At 38.4% G+C, this 20,970-nt stretch overlaps 1 protein-coding gene across 3 annotated transcripts in view; it reads right to left on the reverse strand.

The window, feature by feature from the left end:
* Positions 1-20,970, reverse strand: part of LOC115585614 (tripartite motif-containing protein 16) — a 155,903-nt gene that overhangs the window by 130,902 nt on the left and 4,031 nt on the right. The window lies entirely within an intron of this gene.

Here is a 20,970-nt window from a genome sequence, read left to right on the forward strand (position 1 = left end):
AATTGTGCAGCCTGCAGGCGAAATCCCTTTCAGAACTACTGTATTCACAATTGGTTATTTCTCCTGCTTATGATAGGACGGTTTTCTGATAAGGAATATTAAGCCCCTTTTCAAACACGCACCTAGCTTCGTAAATGGATGATGGAACATATTGGTCTCATATTTCAACAGAGAGACCCTTTTACTTTAAAGTGACAATGGCAGCCTTACAAGGTCAGACCATGACCGTAAGTCATCGAATGGCATCAGATTAACATAAAGGCTTCCGCAGAACAAGGTTATAGAATTTTATTTTTTTTTATTATTCATTTATTATTTATATTGGACAGATTAAAATCAATGAAATATATTTCTTACGCAAGTCATCTCTAATGCCTACAGAAAATAAATCAGTTTAATAAACTCTAAGACACTGTGAATGAGCTTATTTTACATAAAAATGTAGCCTTTAACATTGGAAACATTAAACGATAAATATCTGGAAACATAGAGGTAATACAGTCAGGTAAAAGGCATTTTGTCATATTATCATGTCAGTTTAATTAACATAAACATGGTCTAGGAAGGCAACAAAAACTGGCAGTCAGTAAAAACAGAAAAAGCAGGCTGGGACAAGTCCCCAAAAACTAAAAGAGAAATACAAATAATGTAACTGAGAACAAACCAGAAAGGCAAAGGTAGGGCCCTATGATTTCCGCGATCACAGAATCGCAGACGGAATCGCGGAATTGGCCGATTAAAACGGAATCTATTGTTAAACGCGGAATATCGCGGAATTTGACATAATTTCACTGAAATGCTGTTTTCGTGTTGAAGAGGAACGTATGTCTGAGGAAAACTGCACGGAGGGAAGCAAATCTGGGTGGCACAACAAGTCCCCCCCCCCCCCCCCTTCAAAACAATGTAAGCATGGCGAAGCGGCTGTCCACGGCTCCATCTTCGTCGGCGAAAAAACTGAGAGACTCGACATTAACCCCTCGGTGCAGAGCAGTTCCCGAACGACTTGTATGTGTCAGGTGAACTGTTGTTTTGCAAAGAAGCAGACCTGAGAAATCATAATTAAAGTTGTAATGTGAGAGAGTTAGCCACCTGTCCGATTCATATTATCAGCATATCACCAAAGTGACTGTTAACTGCTGCTAACAGTAGCTGCTGTTAGCTAGGTAGCCCCGTTAGCCACAGCCCTCTTAGCTGACTCTGCCTGGGCTGGGAGCTCAGAGGACAGGGGGAGGGTTGGTGTTTTCACTGTATAATTCAAAGTATAATTTCTCATTTCGTTGGTAATCTTTGCTAATTTTTTGAATATTTACAACTTAAATTCAGAACAATTTTGGTATGCAAACATTTACTGGATCTCCCTGAGAGCTGACCATATGTCTTTATTCAATGAAACCAAAATTAAACCCATAAAAACAAATTATACTACTGTATGTAGACAGTATGAAATCAGATGTTTTTGATGCACTTTAGTGTACTCCATGGTACAGTATTGAGGAAATGTGTTTGTCACCTCAATAAATTTAAGGTAATTTCTATTTAATTTGTGTACATCTTGTCATTTACATTAAAGAAACACTGTTTTAGTAGTAAAATAAGAGTAAAAAGTTTAAAAAAAAAAAAAACTTCCCCAAATTTAAATGGAAAAAACGGAATTCCCAAAAATTAAAAACGGAAAAAACGGAATTTGGGAAAAAATAAAATGGAAATTGGGAAAAAATGAAACAGATTTTATAGGGCCCTACAAAGGGAATAAAAGCCAGAAAACTGAGACACGAGGAGAAAACACAGGACTGACATCTGAAAGAGGAAAACGACTAAATACACAAAGACTAATTAACCAATGAACCAGGATTTAGGTTTAGGCACAACAAATACCTTGTTCGGTTTATGTAAAGAAAAGATTTTATTGCATGTTGATGAAAACATCATTAATGTATGTTTCAAGGTATACATTTCTTCAGTATACAGCACTTCATCGCCACAGGCAATAACAATTGCACATGATTGAAATTAGCCAAAGTGCCTCAGAGTTGATTGCATAAAAAGTTACATGAAGAAAAGTCAAGAGTTTCCCTGAACACTAAACACTAAACCACATGCTCCACTTCTGAAGGGAACATGAATGCCCAATGAGTTGCATTTTTATTCATGGACATGTACTTGGGCAAGGATTGTAAGAGAACAAGCCTCTTTGGTATGCTTGTCATAGAGCCACCACATTAAGGGATTAAACCATAACATCATTGAGTTTTACCCCCTCAAATCCAGTGGCTAGTCATCATTCGAACACACCTCATACAACTTTATTTCAAACCCACTGCTTCTCCAGAAACTCTGAATTAAATCTGACTTTCCTTGTGGCCTCCTGTGCCGTAAAAGTGCCTTTATAGAGAGCTAAAAACACCTCCTCACAGATTTCCATTTAGTTCCAGTCATCTCTCATTCTTATAGTAATGCATTTGCTCTTCTATAGACTATATGTGCAGAAATGCTTCAGTTTTTATGATGTGGTAATGCCGGAAAGTGCCTCTGCCCAAGTAAAACATGGTTATTGAGTTCGACCTGTGACTTTCTCCAAAGCAGTACATGAGAGTGAGAGCTCATTCTTTCCTGTACATCACTAATGGCACTTTCTCTCTGTGCAGGGCATACAGTATCTCTGGCAAACACAAAATAAACACAACTCTTGATGGAGATTCACTTAGGATCTGCGTTTGGAGAGACCGCATTCACTTTTACATGATTAATGTCTCACTCCGACTGCACAAAAACATCAAATGAGAGCTGTCCAGATGAATGTGTCTCCAGTAAAAGGTCAGAATGACATAGAACTGAATGTACAAAACATGAAAAATCTCAGTAAGAATTATATATTCTGTGATCTATGGCAGGAAGAAACAAGAACTATATTCTATCTTAGAAATTCAGATCAGATTTATTCCATTTATAAAGCCTAAAATCATAATGACCTCAGTGGGCTTCACAATCTGCTCAGTAAACGACATCCTCTGTCCTTCGACCCTCAATTCAGAAAGGCTGGCATGGCTCACTCCCAAGATACCAGCACAAATCCCCTGTTAAACTTTACACTTTGATTATTATTATGTGGCTTAAATAAACCGGATGCAATGTGTTGATTAATGAGCTTTGGAGGAGCTGTTGCCAGAATTCGTTGCATCCCGTCTTAATTCAAAGCTGACTTTGTTTTTACAGAACAATCAGAGAAAATCTGCCAACAACAAAAAAGGAAGATAGCACTGGGGAGGTTTACACCTGCCTCAATTACAAATTCTCTCTGTTTGTGTTCTGCCCTTTTAGTCACAGATTGTGAAGTAATTGTACTGAGAATCCAAGGAGCACACCATGTTTCGGTTATCTTGTAACACTGTTTTAGATAAAAAGAGATACAAAATCGTAATGAAAAGTCTGAATTCACAACAGACCCAGGAGCGGTGCCAGGTTGTCTTCTTTCAAGGCTTACTTTATGATAATCTTACTTTATCCCAACCCAAGTCACGCCTCCTTCTCTGTAACCGCTCAGACACTTCACCCACTGTAAGCAGACACAAGTGTCAAAATTGTCTCACCTGAAAGTGAGAATCCAAGTTACTTTTCATATTGGAAATAACAGAGAGGCAGTGCTCCCGTACGATGCTGCGGTTCACTGTATTTTGATTTCGACGGAATAACAGCAGCAACAGTCTTGACACATATTGTACGGGAGAAAGATAATCGAGTCAGCTGAAAACAATGTGCGAATAAAGGATGCTAATTACCGACGTTACTGAGCTTCACTCTGAAGCGCAAAACATTTCAAGGCTTTATATGCAACATATGAGGATTTTATACTATAATAAAAGCTTTATAATAATCACAAAAGCCCTGCGGGACTTTCTTTATATAATATGTTTTTTCCTGATATCTCGGGGTAAATATTTTAATCTAATAGATATAAATAAACTGTTGGCAGTGCACATGCAAAACACCAATATGTTGAAACTACATTTCTTTAGGTTCAATTTTCATTTCTTATCTTGTGAAAGCACTTGACAGCTCAGCTCAGCAACAACACAAATAAAGATAAGCAAATAGGCTAACCCCTCAATTTAATTGTATAGTCATGCAATACATCATTAGAAAGCTTGGATTCTTGTGACTCTAATCATGTGAACAATTTCAAGATAAAGCTACAGTAGCAAGGTTCTTTCAAAACACAAACAATCTAACAAATAAGCATACAAAGTTTCGTCGAATCACCTGTCTGGGTGTTTCAGCAGTGCATCAAACTCCGACAAAAACAGTCCTCTCTTTTTTCCAAATGTACATTAGAAAAACAACCCGAGATCCTGAGATGGCAGCCATTTGATTGGCAGCTCATTTGAGTAGATATAAGCTTTTATGACTGCCCTACAGCCTAACACAGCCAATGAGTAGACAAGTGGTCTACTCTCTCCTGGGTCACTCACACGCCAGCCTCCAGATTATTAATGCATCATGTTGCCAATGAGATTTCAAATTGAGTGATATATAGTTTATAATAGTTTAGGCACAAAAACCACTTGGTTGGGAAAATATCATGTTTTGACTTAAAATAAGTAGCCTAACAAACACGGCTGGAGATTTTCTGACGTCTTGTTAGAAATTTCTGTTTCATGTCACCACAAACACGGTTTGGAAATTGAAAATGAAAAAAAAATAAATGTTGAAACTCTGTCTCAAACAGGGGTCACTGGCCTGGCAGCCTCCTTCTGTAACTCCACCACCATCCGCTCCATCTCCCGATATGAAAGGTCAAAATCATGTAATGTGAACGTGATATGATGGCAGGTGACGGCACTAAAGCCGTTTCTGCTACAGACTTGTATAGTTTCTAATTCTTGTACTGGGTGTATTTCAAACTTGTATTTTTTTTTAACCTGTTCTGAAAGATTTCCAGAACAAGCCAAATGCTGGTTTATTGGTCTGATCCTGGGAGTGCTCCGTGGGAGCCGGCAGCAAAATACCCTTATCCTTGAAATTACTTTGATTCAGTATCTTTTCACACTGCGTGAGCAACACAGAGAGGGTTGATATTTAAGGCATCTTTTTGAGATAAACTGTTGATATTGGATTTCTGGCCTGTTGTCAAATTCTTGTTAATTAAGTCTAAATAAACTCCACACAGCCACCAAATTAAAAAAGAACCACAGAGTAAAGGTGGTCTGTTTGCTCTCTCCTCCTGAATACAGAGTGAACAACCACAAAAGGCTTTTCAGCAGAACTATATTGTGGCTCAGGCTCATCCCAGGCTCTCTGGGGAGAGCTGGGTCAGACAAGGAAGCTGCAGCAGCAGCAGCCTGAAACTAAACTTCATCTATCACACTTAAAAAGCTGCCCACCTCCACCTTGCCACCAATGTGCCAGGAGATGCTGGTGGATTATAGAAGGATTTTGTAGGAAGATAAAGCTGTAAATAAACATTGGCTTGTTTTTTATTAGGGGACGCTGGTTCTGTTTAAGGTTAATTATTGACTTGGGGACATGGCTCAGAAGAATATAAGTCCCTGCATGGCTGTGGGCTTTATTAAACAACTGATTTGTTTCACAGATGGCACATCTGGAAGAGCAGCATCTTAAGGAAATCCTGACTAAACAAAAGACACAGTATAACAGACAAAACATGATAACAAGGAGGTAAATAAGAGAAATACTATATACTACATTTTATCCACTGAATTGCAGTCACTGTGATGTGGCAGAATGAGCACAGAAATGGGCACAACTACTACTACGCTTTTACTATATGACCTTGATAATGCTAAGTTTATAAATACATGAATTGCTTGACAAACCTTAAGATGAAAAATTGGCAAAGGTAGAAGCGAGAGGAATTAAACACTTTGCAACATCTTTTCATCTTTTCTCTTTTGGTTACGCTTCTAAGAAATCAACACTCATACGCTTCTGCATGAATAATTATAATTGGGAGACACATTCTGAATTTAAAAAAAGATACTTGATACAGGTATTTTTGACATATTTTATACTGTGGTAAACCATTTCAAAGAGACAGTTCACCCTATAAAAACCCAAAAGTGCATATGTTTCCTCTTCCTGTGTTATCTATTCATCTAGATCAGGGTCACATGATACAATTTTGATTGATAAGATTGATTTTGTGAGGTCAAAATGTTATGTAATAGGAAAACAACTTTACACATCAAGTATGTTCACAGGTTTTGGCGAATCTTACTGTACATGTGAAAAAAGTAGTATAAAGCCATTTGTGGCTACAGAGGGAGCTGCATGTAATCTCAAATTGCCTCCAGCTATTTCACTCTGTGGCTGAGTTGCACTGTGGCTAATGTATGCCCCAGGTTCTGAAAGGAAGATGATGTTGATTAAGGGCCCAAATGATTTTTTCTATGACCGTGCAAAGTGCTTTAAAGTAAAGACTGTTTTTCTTTATATAAAAATGCATTAGGAAGCGTGCATCTAACCATGGATCAGAGGCTAGCTAAGCTAAGCTAATGAAGCCACTCATCTAAGCAGAACGCCATTAATGTTTAAATCCTGCTCTGTCGGGAGTACGAGCCTCTCGTCCATGAGTAGACGGACACTTTCCTCTGCGCAGTGATATGGTTGGTCAGTGTTGTTCGGTGGAAAGAAAATAAAGTTGACATGAAACAGCTGACAACAAAGTCTGTGGATTATCTCGAGTTACCATTTCAGGAAACAGACACTCAAATTTATTTTTTGGGCGCTTTGAGCATCACAAGCGGAGTGCAATCTAGGACCATTATGTTAAGGAAAAGGCAGACTTCTCTACGGCTGATATCTCCAAAACTAAGTAACTCAAACTAAATCGATCTAAATGGATAAATGGCGCTGCAGGTGAGAGGAAATACATGTATTTTTTATTTTGGGGTGAACTGTCCCTTCAGACTTACTGACTAACTCATCCCATGTCTCTCCTCTGAAATTCTGTTTATGAGAGTTTTAACCATTCACCCATTTTAATCTCATTATTATTTATGTGTTCTTTCTACCCATAAAGTTAAATATTGTCATTTTTATTTCTGATGTTAATGCACGACAATCTGATGGAATGTCCCGTTTAATGTAGGTCTTAATTTTACACAGCCGTGCCAGCAGAGAAGTGGAGCCCATTATTGGCACTTTCAGCTATTTATGTATCCATGACCTGGTAGTGCCCTGAGTTCATTTAAAAGTAAACAGCCTCCTATTCAACTGAGAGGATTTTTTAATGGAATCTGCTAAACTGTATCCCAAAATTGGATTAGATGTAGATAGGATTGACGCATACAATTTTTCTATGCAACAAATCATTTGCTTTGATATAACATATTACAAATGCAGATCCCATAATGCACTGTGCATAAAAGCACGGCTCTTCTGTCTTTTGACAAGGTGAAAGCACTATTTGAGAATGCAAATTAAAGTCTGCGATTGAAAGGATGAATTAAAAAAAAGGCTATTTACTCCATCAATTTGCTGCATATTTGAGAATATTATTTATCATAGTGACGCTCCAGTAAAAGGCAGATATTCTAAAATGTCAACAAAACTAAAGCATCCTGCTACTCATTACGGCCGTACAGTAAAGACTCTTCAAGTGACCTCTGACCTCTGCCCAATTTCAACACTTTACCTCCAGCTCTGAGTGGAACTATAATTAGTTACGCTGATGGAACAGCAACTGCTGCATTGTATTGTCAAATGGTTTGGATCATTGGCATAGTGTGGTCAGTTGCTTTTATACTGAGAAATTCAATTACTTAGTGTTTTTAAAAAAAATCAAACCACTTTGCTTTCCTCAACCTAACCAAGTAGTCTGTATGCCGAAACCCAACCAATCCAAAGTGTGAGCACATTGTACACCTGACCCTGGTATGTTGCAATGGTGATGTCGCTTTGGAAGTCACTGGCAATTGACCTATTCAGTCGTTTAGTTTTGAGGATAATAATACATATTAATTAACTTATTACATTGATGTGTTAATGTCCATGCAGCATTTTGACGTAGTATTTGGTCAGGAAGGAGATGGTTTAAATACAGTATATACTGTTAGTTGGTTCGATCTATAACAAGGCATCTTAAAAGTATATTAGAATATTGTGTCAAATCTTGATTTGCACAATAGCTGTTAGATTAATGTATTGGAGGAAAATTACAATCTTTCCTTCGCAAATTGGGGAGATGTACAAAGTAGGATAAAACAGAAATTCTATATATCCATCAAGTGAACACAGTATAAAAATGAATACATTTTACTGTTATATTTGGACACAGCATGAATGTAATCGGGGGAAATGGCTAATGGGCTCTCTCCAAAGAACTTCGTAAGCGCTAAACCTTTAATCATATTACCAAAGTTCAAGTTCAGTCAAGGTTCAAGGTGATTTATTTTTCATTCAACAATGCAGGCTTGCCTAATGAAATAAAAGTTTGTAAACTCCTTCATGCAACACAAACATAGAACACATATACAGTTATATGGAGTCATGTTGAATATGCATTGGGGTTAATGTAAACAGTAACAACAACTTGATCTACATCTTCATATTAAAAGTCCGCCATCTGGTAAACACAGTCCATCATCTTTGATTGTGTGCAAGCACCAAGCATCAATAAAGTAAACACAGAGTCCATTTTCTCTCGTACTGCTTTAGTTCTGCGCTCTGTTGGCTCAGAACACAGCTTGATCTAGGATGTTGTGATGGAGTCAGGTCTCTGTAAAGATGTAGGCACAACACAATCTAATTTCCCTTGTGTCCATTTCAGCAGAGCAGCATTACGTCCAACTGTGACTGTCTGTCATATACTTGTTTTAGCAATAGAGCCAAGCAAAACAACTGGTAAAGAAAACAAAAATGTATCAAAATTTGAAGGAGCTACCGGCCACTGCATCTGCCTGAGCCACTGTTGCACAGTGACATGCAAGTTCTGTTTGTTTGACCAATTCATCAACCCCAACTTCAACCCTGTTCGGACTCTCTTGTTCTTTACGCAGTTGCTTGAAATTGTTCATGTGTGGTATTTGGACACATCTGCGCTCCACAGATCTTAATGCTAAATTAGATTTTGGTGTTTGTACTGCAAGCAGTTTGAAAGTCTAAAATCATGCTATTTTCACACAGATTGAAGTGACTGGGCTGCTTAAATTAGGGTAGCTTAAATTAGGGTAGCTTTCTCTGCACTGATGGCAACGTATGGCTGGTACTCACAGTACGCCTTCAACTTTGCTTTCCCAGAAAGTGCATGTAAATCTAGGTTGTCTTTCTTCAAAGACTTTGAAAACATCACACTTACTAATACACAGACAGAGGCAGGCTCAGTGAAAGCAAATGAGGTTAACAGCTACTCCCCACCTCAACAGTGAGAACTTATTAGGAAATGCATTGTTTTGACAAACACGTATGTGACAGGATCAGATGCACATTAATGTTTTGTCACAATTGTCTTGTGTTGGAATGTGATTACACAACTAACCATGTTTGATCCATACACTGTGAACAAAGAAACATGGACCTCATGCCGTTTCTTCCAATCCATGAACCTATATCCAAGAATATTTGTTTCATTTTTCTCCAAGCATGTAAACACTTATTAAAATATGAATTGACAACAATTCTTTTCATCCTACGTCCAAACTGCCCCACAAGGGGATCTAGTCATACTGCCAGTTCAAAGAGATTCAAAGTTAGATCACACAGTGTGGTTTACAAATGCAATGATTGAAAGATAAAGATATGTGTCATGATGAAGGAGGCTGGAATTCCCAGGATGCAATGGTTTTTCATCCTTTTGTACTGGCCTCCGTAGGCAGGAAATGCTCTAACCCATATGCTCAAATGAGGCCAGTCTGTTAGATTTTCTCCACCAATGGCAACGCCCATTTCTAAACTCAGAGTTCACTTTTTCAAAACTCTTCACACAATCAGCACAGCAGAAGGTAATGTTGACTAAACTGTAGATAACTTTCCATTGCTTTGACACAAAATGAATTTAATGACCACAACTTTAAACTTTCCCCCCTCCTCACGTTTCCCTGTAGAATTACTGGCAGCGCTAGCAACATGGCTACCGCTAGCAGCCTTGTTACTGTACAAAGTAAAAAATAAGTGGAGAAATCCCTATTTGACCTTGAAACCTTGATCTCAGTCCAATGAAAACACTCAGCTATTTTGACAAGTAGCCAGGTTCTTACTGATCTAGTTGAAAAAAAAAAAAGACTGGATGCCCATCCGTTCACTCGTTTTACCTCGGTTTCTATCACTGTCCCTCTTCCACAGTCATTTTAGTTGTTCCGTCATTACTGCAGAATTACTACCAGGGAAAACAAGTCCTCTTCCTGTTTTGGTTGCTCAAAACACCTATACAGCCATAAAATACCATGTACACAACAATGTAACATTTACCTAAAAATGTTGTATACTATTAAAACACTGACTTGTAAAACTTTGACTGAATCAAAGGATCTGACTTCTCCATCAACTACTGCATGTTGCTCTTGTTTCATCTAAATGAAAGTTGAGTAGACCAACCACGGCTAAATTTTATTTCAGTAGTATGCTTTTCAATTTCACCCCACGTAAACACTGTAAAAAAGTACAGATCTATGGAATAAGTAATTCCCAGTAAACACGGAAAAAAGCTGACTCCACAGAGTGCACTCAATCCCACAGAGGAATTGTTTTCCTTATGGAGGTGAAAGTTTATGACCCACTGTCCACACAATAAGATATCCATCTTGGATGCAATGAATGCTGAATGGGTGCACAAGATTGTGAATGATCACGCATGCTAAAAGATTCTTGCCCTGGTTTATTGCAGTAGAGAACATGAGGTAAGATGTAAATGAAAACATGTGGCCAAATGCAGACAGCAGGATTGCTGTACTGTCTCTGTAGCTGCCAATACACACAGAATCTATCCATCGGTATAATGAGTTTTGTTGGGCAATACTGGAATTACCTTAGCTTCAGAAAATAAAGCCGACTGACGTATATTTTAGCATTTTTTATTCAGAACTGTGACAAATACTTGCCTAATAGACGGGTGTGATTCTTTCTGTTGAAACAGAATTTCTGTTGCAGAAACAATACATTATTTTAGCGACTTCAAAGACAACACTGGTACAATGCATGCTTCCTGTTGTTAGTGTTTTTAGGTCATCCTGTAATGAGTGACAAAGTTTTACTGTTGGGAGACAAGTGCTGTCAGTGTGCTACAAGAGTTGTTTCTGAGATGTTTTGGGAGTGTTTTGGTTGCATAACAACATTTTGGATCTGAGGATAACTGCTGCGCTGAGCTTCCTGTTGGTAATGAGAACTATCTGAAGAGCTTTAAATAGAGGAGCTGACAGTGTAAGATTGTATGAAGAATATCTTTATATCTGTGAGTAAATACACAGATTTCCTGATCAGTTGAAATAATGATATTTTTTGTTGCAAATCATAATGTACTCTTAATGCAATTTCTTAAGATGCTTACTAGGTCTTCCTTGAGACCTGTTAGTTGAATTCAATTAAGTTACACTGATCAGCCACAACGTTAAAAACACCGACAGGTAATGTGAAAAACATTGATGATCTTGTAACAATTCAACATACTGCTGAGAAACCTTGAGTCCTGGTCTTCACGTGGATGCCACTTGACACACACCACCCATCCAAACACAGTTGTGGACCAAGTACACCCCCCCATGGCATCGGCACTCCCCAATGGCACTGCCCCTCCAGCAGGACAATGCGGCCTGATACACAATAAAAACTGCTCAGGAACAGCTTGAGGAATGCAAAATAGAGCCCAAGTGGTAATCTTGCCTCTAAATCTCCCAGATCCCAATCTAATCATCCTGTGGGACGTGCTAGAACAAATCTGATCCATGTAGGCCGCACCCCTGAACATACAGGACCTGAGGATCCTGGTGCCAGACACCACAAGACACCCCCAGAGGTCTTATGACCATACCTTGACAGGTCAGAGCCATTTTGGCTGCACAAGGGGAATCTGCACAAGATTAAGTAGGTTGATTTAATGTTGTGGGTGTCGTGTTTAAGGATACAATTTAAAACATCCGAAAACAGCCATGGACTAAACCTAAAAAACACACATCAAAGAAACTCCTGTGTTGTGCAAAAGTTTAATGCAACAGTTGCAACTTTTGGTCGGATTAACCAGTGCATCAATTATGCTGTTCTCTTCCTTATCCAATCTACACATACATTTATACATAAGGTTCCTTATCAGTGTCTTACCTGTGGGTGCATTTTTGTTGATAAATGACTTTCATTATAAATCTTGTCATACAGAATAACATCCTCACAGCGTCATTGTAAGCAACTGTAAACATCTCTGCACACTGCTCCTTTTATACCAAAGATGAGGGGCTACAGACATATCTGAACCATTGAGCACATTTGAAATTCACATGTGTAGAAAAATAAGTGTGTTGTTAAGTGCATGATTTTTAATTTTCTATGAATCGTCTATAAATGGTGACCAACACATTTGACCTAACTGCACCACTTTTCCAGGAAATACAAAATTTCCAAAAAAAACTCACCAGAACAGCCATACTTCAATCAAGGGGAATATGGAGCTAAGAATCTATAACCAGGCACACCAGGTCTGTCAAGCAATTTTCAATACAAGCTAAAGTGAGTTCCGTACGGGCTCTCATAAGAGCGATATGTATGCTAAATCCAAGTATGTTTCCCTATAAGACACATCAAAACAGGGTCATTTTACAGTGAATGACATTTCAGTTTGCATTTATGTAAACCTATAACACAAGGCCTCTATAACACAAGGCCTAACAGACTCTAAGATGCTATAAGTGAACAAATCTGCTGCTTATTCATGTGTCGTTCGCATGAATCATCAGACGATGCTGACTTTTTGCCCGAACATGCAATTTTAGCCTCAGTCTTGTAGCATGATGTTAAATACTGTATGTTCCCATGAAACAGCTAGTGGAGTGCTATTTGCTTTGGCACAGTTTTAGCAACTAGGGAGGAACTTGTTTCAGATATTGATTGGCGTTACAGCCAATAGCGCTGAATGTGCGTTACGCTGACCACCATTAAATCAATGTCTTCTTCGTTCTTGTCTTCTGTGTTCAGAGGAGTTCATTGCTGGTCAGCAGTAGTTAGCAGCTACTTCAGCCACTCTTAGGCTAAACCTCTCCACCGAAAGCTGAGGGAAAACTAGAAGGTACTTTATCAATAAAATATGATCCAAATTCTGCCAAATAAGTGAATAAAGTCATAAAGTTATCTTTTAGGAGAGGATATCAAGTCATGTTTTTAGCCAGTAATCTGTGGGGCTCAGCACCCAGAGACACTTTGGCAGCATCCTTCCATGGCAGCATCACTGAAAATAAGGAAGTGCTAATGAGACCAAAGGTTAGTGTCATTAATATTTTTGTTTTGTTTTCAAGACAGTTTCCACAAAGTCTACAGTAACATAAAAGTATACAAAATTACTTCTTTGCCATTGCTGGACCAAAAACTGTAGCCTAACATGTATTTTGTTTGCATAGAACAATTAAGACCCCTTTTACTGGGTTCTCACCTTAAATCAAGTCAGCTAGACACATTATAAAGTCGATTGTAGACAAAGTTTTCAACCAACAGAGTAACTGTTAGCTAATTAGGCTAGCCAGCTACATTTCATTAAGCCTACTAGCAACAGTCCTCAATTTAGCTGTTGAAGGGTCTGCTTCTATTTACTTTTGTGTCTTCTTGTGTCCCAAAAACCTTAACACTAACCTAATTTCTGACAAACTTCTAGTAACAAATTGGCAACCGCCATCTGTTACTAACAAAGACAACGCTTGGCAAAGAGTCAATAATCATTACTTTACTATTCTGGGCATCAGATCTGCACCATGTGGGAATGTAAACAGCTGTTGAATTTAAGCAAAGCTGCATATATGCAATAATTAATTTTGAATTGACCTAGAAGAACATTTGTGTAGTTAAACTAGAAGAGAGATACAATCTTGTTTAATACCATGACAGAAACAAAGGGCACAGCAGCAGAGAGGCAGGTAGAAGTGAAATGATCAGTTCCTTTATAATATAATTTTCTGGAAGCTTAAAGCTACATGACAGTTACAGCTTTTGATACTTCATTAGTGTCATTATCACGCCATCAGTGAAATTAAACACCATCAGTTCTGTTAATTCATAAATATGACCTCTTTCCAAAATTCTCCAGAAGTTTCACTTTGCAACACTTTTCTGGCAGTCAAATCAGCTATCAGAGTACTTTCATTTCATTTAATGAAGTTAGGATCATATTCAAATCTTGCACTGGCTCATTCTTTAAGCCCACAAAAGAGCTTCAGCTTAACTTTCCCAACCTCAACCTAGAAAGTCCTTTGTGTTGGTCATTCAAGCCAGGATTTGCTTTTACATTTATAAAAAGATTCACCTGCCATACAGTTCACAGAAGTGTCATAGAAATAGCCCTTTAGACCAATGTTAAGCATTTTACAACTTAAGTATCTGCCAGTAGAATTTGCCTGTACTGCATAAAAGCCTGCAAGATCATTTATCAAAGGGTCAAACATTAACTGACAAATTTCTGCGAGAAAGATTATGTCATGAACCTCCACAAACCAATCAATGGCAACAGAAGTGCTCAGTTCTTGTATTTAAGCAGCAATGCTAATAAAGTATTATCATTCAGAATTATGCAATTAGATTATTCAAGATTCAAGAAATTTTATTGTCTATTACAGTGACAGAAAATGTTCTCCAGTTAGGGCTCGAACAACATGAAAAAAACATTCACACCCATAGTTTTTATAATTATTAATGTATTAATGTGTACTTGACTTTAATGTTAAAGATGGTGAATAAATTAAAAAAATAAATTATATAACATGTTATTTATATCGCCGATGCACTGTTGAGCTTATGCAACCACAGGGTGCATGAAATAACTTTTAGCTTAGTAGCTACAGTGAATACTTGAGCTTTAAAAAGTGTGTAAATAGCATCTTTTCAAATCAATTTTGGGTCTTGGAACTTATCCTTTAAGTAAAGAGATTTTTTATACATGATGTTGCTGCGGCAATGTGATTGTGTGTACTACATAAAATTGATTCAATTTGATTTATTTTCTTTGCAGACTTTGTTGATTACACAAGATTTCACAATCCTCCTTCAGCCATCTTCAGCCACAAGTGCCAGACACATGCAGGACACTTTTGGGTAGTTAAATGACAATCAGGGTTTGCTTTTGTTTTCCTGAGCTTCATCTAATCAGACCACTTATAATCCGGCTAGACTTAATTGTGCTGCAATATTGTGTTTTCCTCCCCATCACCTTTTGATGCTATTCTCCTCTGAGCTGGTCGAGTAGCCTAATTGAAAGTATTCAATAGACAATTTGTTGGCAGGATGACATCTGCCTATTGGCTCACGTCAAAGTTACATTTGCCAGTTGGAGCTGCGTGATGTGTTGAAACCAAAACCGAAGTGAAAACAGCTCGGCGCCCACTGAGGTGTTAATAGAAGAGATTGAGCAGCAGGATCAAGGTGAACAACACCCACAGACATCACAGTGTCAGGTTTTATAATGGGATTCATAAACCACATGAATGAGGATTTAAATGGAATCCAGTAACACAGATGAATGTATCGCTATGATTTGATGAACCTTTTGCTGCTCAGCCACGGTGCAGATGCTCATTGTGTTTGTGCTCAGATTTGGACGGTTGTTGACCAGATAGATTTAATTAAGTGGAAAACAGACAGGTCATAATTCATTCTTGTTTTCCCAATTCTATTTCCTACCATTTATTAAGCTACGAGTATGCTTTAAGGAAGGGGGGAGAACATGAATACCAAGGTGATTAAAGAAATCACTAAACAGCCTGGTATTGCACTGAAACACAGAAAAATGTCACCTTAAATGACGACTCTAGGAAACCATCTTTCGTGCTGTTATTTGCTGCCGTTAGAACATAAATTGAAGCTAATTGGGTGACAGCGGCGCTGAGTCGGTGCAACACTAATATGGCTGAAGGATCATTGGTTTAAACATCTACTTGGGGAAAATCCTGCCACAGTCAATGTGAAGCATTCATCCTTCTTCAGTAAATGCCATCAGAGTAACGTCGCTGTGCAATATACAAAACTTTAGATTGGTCTGCTGAAGCTGCCCAGCAGTCATCAGCTCAGCGTATGTAGTGGGATTGGACCACCGAGGCTGCGGTGCCCTGTGGTGTGTGTACTTACAAACAACACTCCCTCACTGGGGTAAATTGAAATTTGTCTCCAACACCTTATTAGCAACAAGACGAAGAGTCTACTAGCAGCTCTGTGAGGCTGTACTGAGGCACAAAGGTGATGTTACGTTTTATTCCTCAGATTGCTGATTTTAAGTAGGTGCAATGTTTGCCAGTGTCATGTATGGCTGATGGCTATATGTAGTGCTGCTGGAAGTGTTATTAGTTTGGAAGGTATTAAGTCAGAAATCAAATAGTCATAATTACCGTGCTAAGGAAGTAATGTTTTTGGTTCAATGCAATTTGTGTGTTTGTTTCTCATACAATATTTCATGTCATCTTAAAAGTATGTCAGCAACAACCTATCAAGGACCTATCGTTCTTTTTCCAAATGATTTTAACATAAAATAAGGCGCAAGAGAACGTGACTGATGTTTGGCTAACTCCTCTTGATGCAACCTTAGCTAACGGTTAACGTTAGTTGTTAATAAGGTAGCATTTTGCTAACATTAGATGTGACTATACAATTTGGGGTGTCTGTAAAGATCATGGCATCTCTGTAATGTGACTTTAGGTTAGCTAGCTCCTTGGGTAGAGTTTTGCCAACAGGAAACAGAAAACTTGACCAAAGTGCAACCAGGTACTTAGCTTGCTCAACTGTTATGGAGCACAAGCTTAAATGGGCAAATACAGTGACTCGATATCACAATCAGAGAAGTAACTTGTTACAGCTCTTTCCTTCTCGTTTCTGATACCGTCACCTGAATGTATGTATAGCCTGATATCCAGTACATATAAATAAATATTATTGGATCAATACATAGACTTGTGTACTTGAATCTAGCATTTAGGCTGTACATGAGGCATTTCCGGATACCGGTATTGTATTGGAGCAACCCCAATCACAATCCACGTTGACTTTAGCAAAGCACAGCCATATTTTGAAATAATTCCAATAGGTTTGGAAATTTAATCCAGACATTTACGGTGGCTGTGCGCATGGATTTTTTAGCTGAAGTGTGAACTACTGGCCTTGGTGGAGTTCTTGGCTCTCCAAGTGTCCTTGTAGTTGTTAAATTGTTACATTTGTTTTTGTGTCCACCTGCCCAGGGACTGCAGATGGAAATTAGGTAGTAGATAAATCAAGGACAAAATGTATCTATTCGTTGAGATTAAAAAACTTTTTTGTAGCTTACATGTTTTCTGACAAATAATTATGAATAATCTAAACTGTTGACTGAAATCCCAGAATTACCAAAGTAATTATAGTTATCCTGGGGGGGGGCATGAATGTCTAGACAAAATGGCATGGCACTTTATCGAATAGTTGTCGAGACATTTAATTCAAGGAAAAAAATGTCTGCTTCATGGGGGAAAAGTCAAGAGATCACCAAAGTGATTGATTCATTGTTGGGATCATTAATGTCTGCACATAATGTCTCCGTGAACCATCTAAGAGTTGTTGAGACATTTCAGTAAAAACAAAACATGTCATTAGAGGTTGCATTAGAGGAAAAGTCAGAGGATAACTAATGTCACTGGGCTTAATCCTCCTGGGAACATTTATATCTGTACAAAATCACATGACAACTTATTCTTTAGCCCTTTGGGGCCTTCATTACCCAGGGCCCGGGACAATTGACCTGCTGTTTCTCCTCTGTTGGGGGTCCTGTCGAGCGTTTAGATTGCAGAATACACCCGCATGAACACCCCTTTACTCACCCTCCCCTTCCAAGTGTCTAGAATCAGGGTGCCCTAGCCTTGCACTGCTCTAGCTGCACCAATTCTCTAACAGGTATAGAGGGAAATTCACTGGATTGTTTGGATGTCTTGAAACCAATCAAAAACATCTTGGGCAGCCCTTAACTTGTTTTCATGTGGGGAGGCAAGTTATAGGCATTATATCTGCTAAATCCCAGCAAAACAGAAGCTAACAGTTGTTAACTTGTTAAGTTTCATGCCATAAACATTTATTTTAGAGTAACTTGTCTTGCTAGCAATGGTGATTTTGCTCAGGTTAGAAAGAAAAACAGTCTCAGCAATTTTCAGCAATTCATATCATCATATTTTGATTTTTTTTTTTGTTTTCCCTAAAAACATCTGGTGGGCCAGATCACCTCTATGGCAGGCCAACTTTAACCAACAGTTAAAGCTCTGGTGTAGAAAACCTAGCGTAGCAGCTAAAAATGCAAAATTCCGTCTCAAGAGCCATTTTTTGGTTTGTCCGTTCTGGGCTACTGTAGACATGGTGGAGCGACATACTGGCAACATGGACCCACACCTTTTGCAGCTATAAAAGTCTGTTTCTAAAACAGTAAGAACACAACGATTCTTAGTGTGATTATACACCAATGAAAATGTAATTATGAATATTAGATTCCATTAGATCCCGCTTCAAAAATCCTACACACAGGACCTTTTGACCGCACATCTATTGTGGCTAAAATAGTTTAGAAGAAACTCACCAACTCAAGTTAGAAGTGTAAAGGTCAAATAAATTCCGTGCAGAGCACTAATCAGAGACAAATATTTAGTGAGATCTCAGCTGTCCATCACTTCTCAAGAGCAATTGATTCAAACTGTCTCCCAGCAGCGTGGATGTGTCAGTTTCTTCAAGGTCTTTGCGACGTAACCCACATAAATTTAGGCTTTGGTAATGATATTCATTGAAATATTTGGACGCATTCTGCCATCTTTCATATGGTAAGTTACGTGGTCTATTGTTCCAAGGTGGATATGGAAATGCATTTCTGAAGTAATATTCTCTGCATATTAGAGGCCACCGATTAAAGCAGATAACTGATGGAAACTTACAAGCCGAGACTCCCCCGCATTTTTTGGGCACGCAAGACACAGACTTGATGATACATGAGCGAAGGTTTTAATTTCCAATTCAGCAAATCATAAATGAAAGATAAACAAATCTTTAAATAAACCACCGGATGTTGGCTCTGGGACACCAATTTGTTTTCAAAGCACTTAGAAGTCTTGATTGCTGCAGTGATGCTGCACACACATACACACACACGCACACAGATGCTCACTGAGGGATCGGTCCACACAAAGATGTGTCTTCATCATTCAGATGATTCATACGCTGCCGCAGTGGAATACTGCCTTTATTGTCTTGGCTGATCAACTTGACAGACAGTAATGAAATGAATGACAGACGATATCCCCTCATACTGCTCAGCCTCCACAGATTCAGAGTCCCTGTCCGCAGGAAGTGAGGGAGTGAAATTCATTACCAACAAATTCATTAAACTTGAGAGATCAGTTTTTGGTACGTCTGCAGTTTTTGAGCCCTTTCGCTGCTTCTCTAAACGATCCACATTTGCACAGGTGCACTGCTGCGTTGTGCCACTCACAGCCCCTGACACATGCTCTTTTCACTTCACTCAATCTTGCTTTGTGCTTTTTAGGCTTCTCTTCTTAGCCCCCATGATACAGCTACTTGACATTCTCCTATAATATGTTTCAGTACAGCTGTCAGGGCTAAAGATCCTCATATCTTGTCGCATCACTCAGATAGTCAGGAGAATTTTCAAGTGCAGTTGACAAGGGCTTACAGGTAGTCCTCTGGTCTAAGACTACACAAACAACTATTATCACCATTGATCTATCTGCTGATAAACTGTTCATTAATACATTTGGTGGGTTATTTTGCAGGTCGAATACTCAAAAATACAATGACAATTTCATGTCAGCAAATGTTTCGTCTGGCCAACAGTGAGAAATCACAAGATATACTTTTCAATTTCAAGAGAGAAAATCGGCAACTTATTATCAGAGTGGGTGGGGTGATTAATTCTCTGCTGATTAATTAGTTGCTTAATAGTTTACACTCTATCGAAGGCATACACCACATAAATCACTGTTCAAATCCGACCAGTCTTAGCTCTGAGCTGTTCAATGAAATATGGGAACACTGTATAATATCATTCATTAATGAATAGTAATTTGTAGGGAATTTAACTTTACTTACTAGTTATATAATTGCTAACAAACAATTAAGTGCTTTATAAGTTATTTATGAAGCAACTGTTTATTTTAAAGTTGCAATAAATGTTTATAGTGCTTTGTAAAATAGTAATCACATAGCTTTATACTGCTTTTTCACATATTCAGTAGTACTCCACAAGACCCGTAAACACCCTTTAATGTGCAAAATGGAGCTCCGCTTTAATGATGGTTATTACTATTAAGTGTTACACATAAACCTAAACAAAATATATATTCTAGCTTCCTAAAAGACGAAAGTGTGGGTGAAAAAAAGGCTTCTTGCTGATGACAGAAGAACAATATTCTGTCTGCAAGGTTTTTTTGTTTTGCAAATACAAAAAAGAATAGCCACAATATGACTGCGTGGCCTGTGACAGGTGGCGTGTTGCATTGTGCTTTTGACGAGCAGTGAGATTCCTCCTCACTTGTAACGTCTAAAAGCCTGCTGCAGACAGAATAGCTGTAAGTGATGAAGAATGGCTGTAGCTGCTATGGATTTTTCAAACCGTCTGGGTTGACTCTCCTGACATTTAAGCTAACGTGCAGAGACAGTGAGCAAACACAATTTTTCATTGTAGCCCCAGTGTAGAAAAATGATGAAGTGTGCACAAACTCTTTGGTGAAGACGTTGGATACCAGCGGATCCTGTCTACTACACTGTACTTTATTGAGAAAGTGAAGGTGGACGTGATCAGAGGTTGGTCTTTGCATACTTTAA

Source organism: Sparus aurata, chromosome 7 (genome assembly GCF_900880675.1).
Source record: "Sparus aurata chromosome 7, fSpaAur1.1, whole genome shotgun sequence".
Lineage (NCBI taxonomy): Eukaryota > Metazoa > Chordata > Actinopteri > Spariformes > Sparidae > Sparus > Sparus aurata.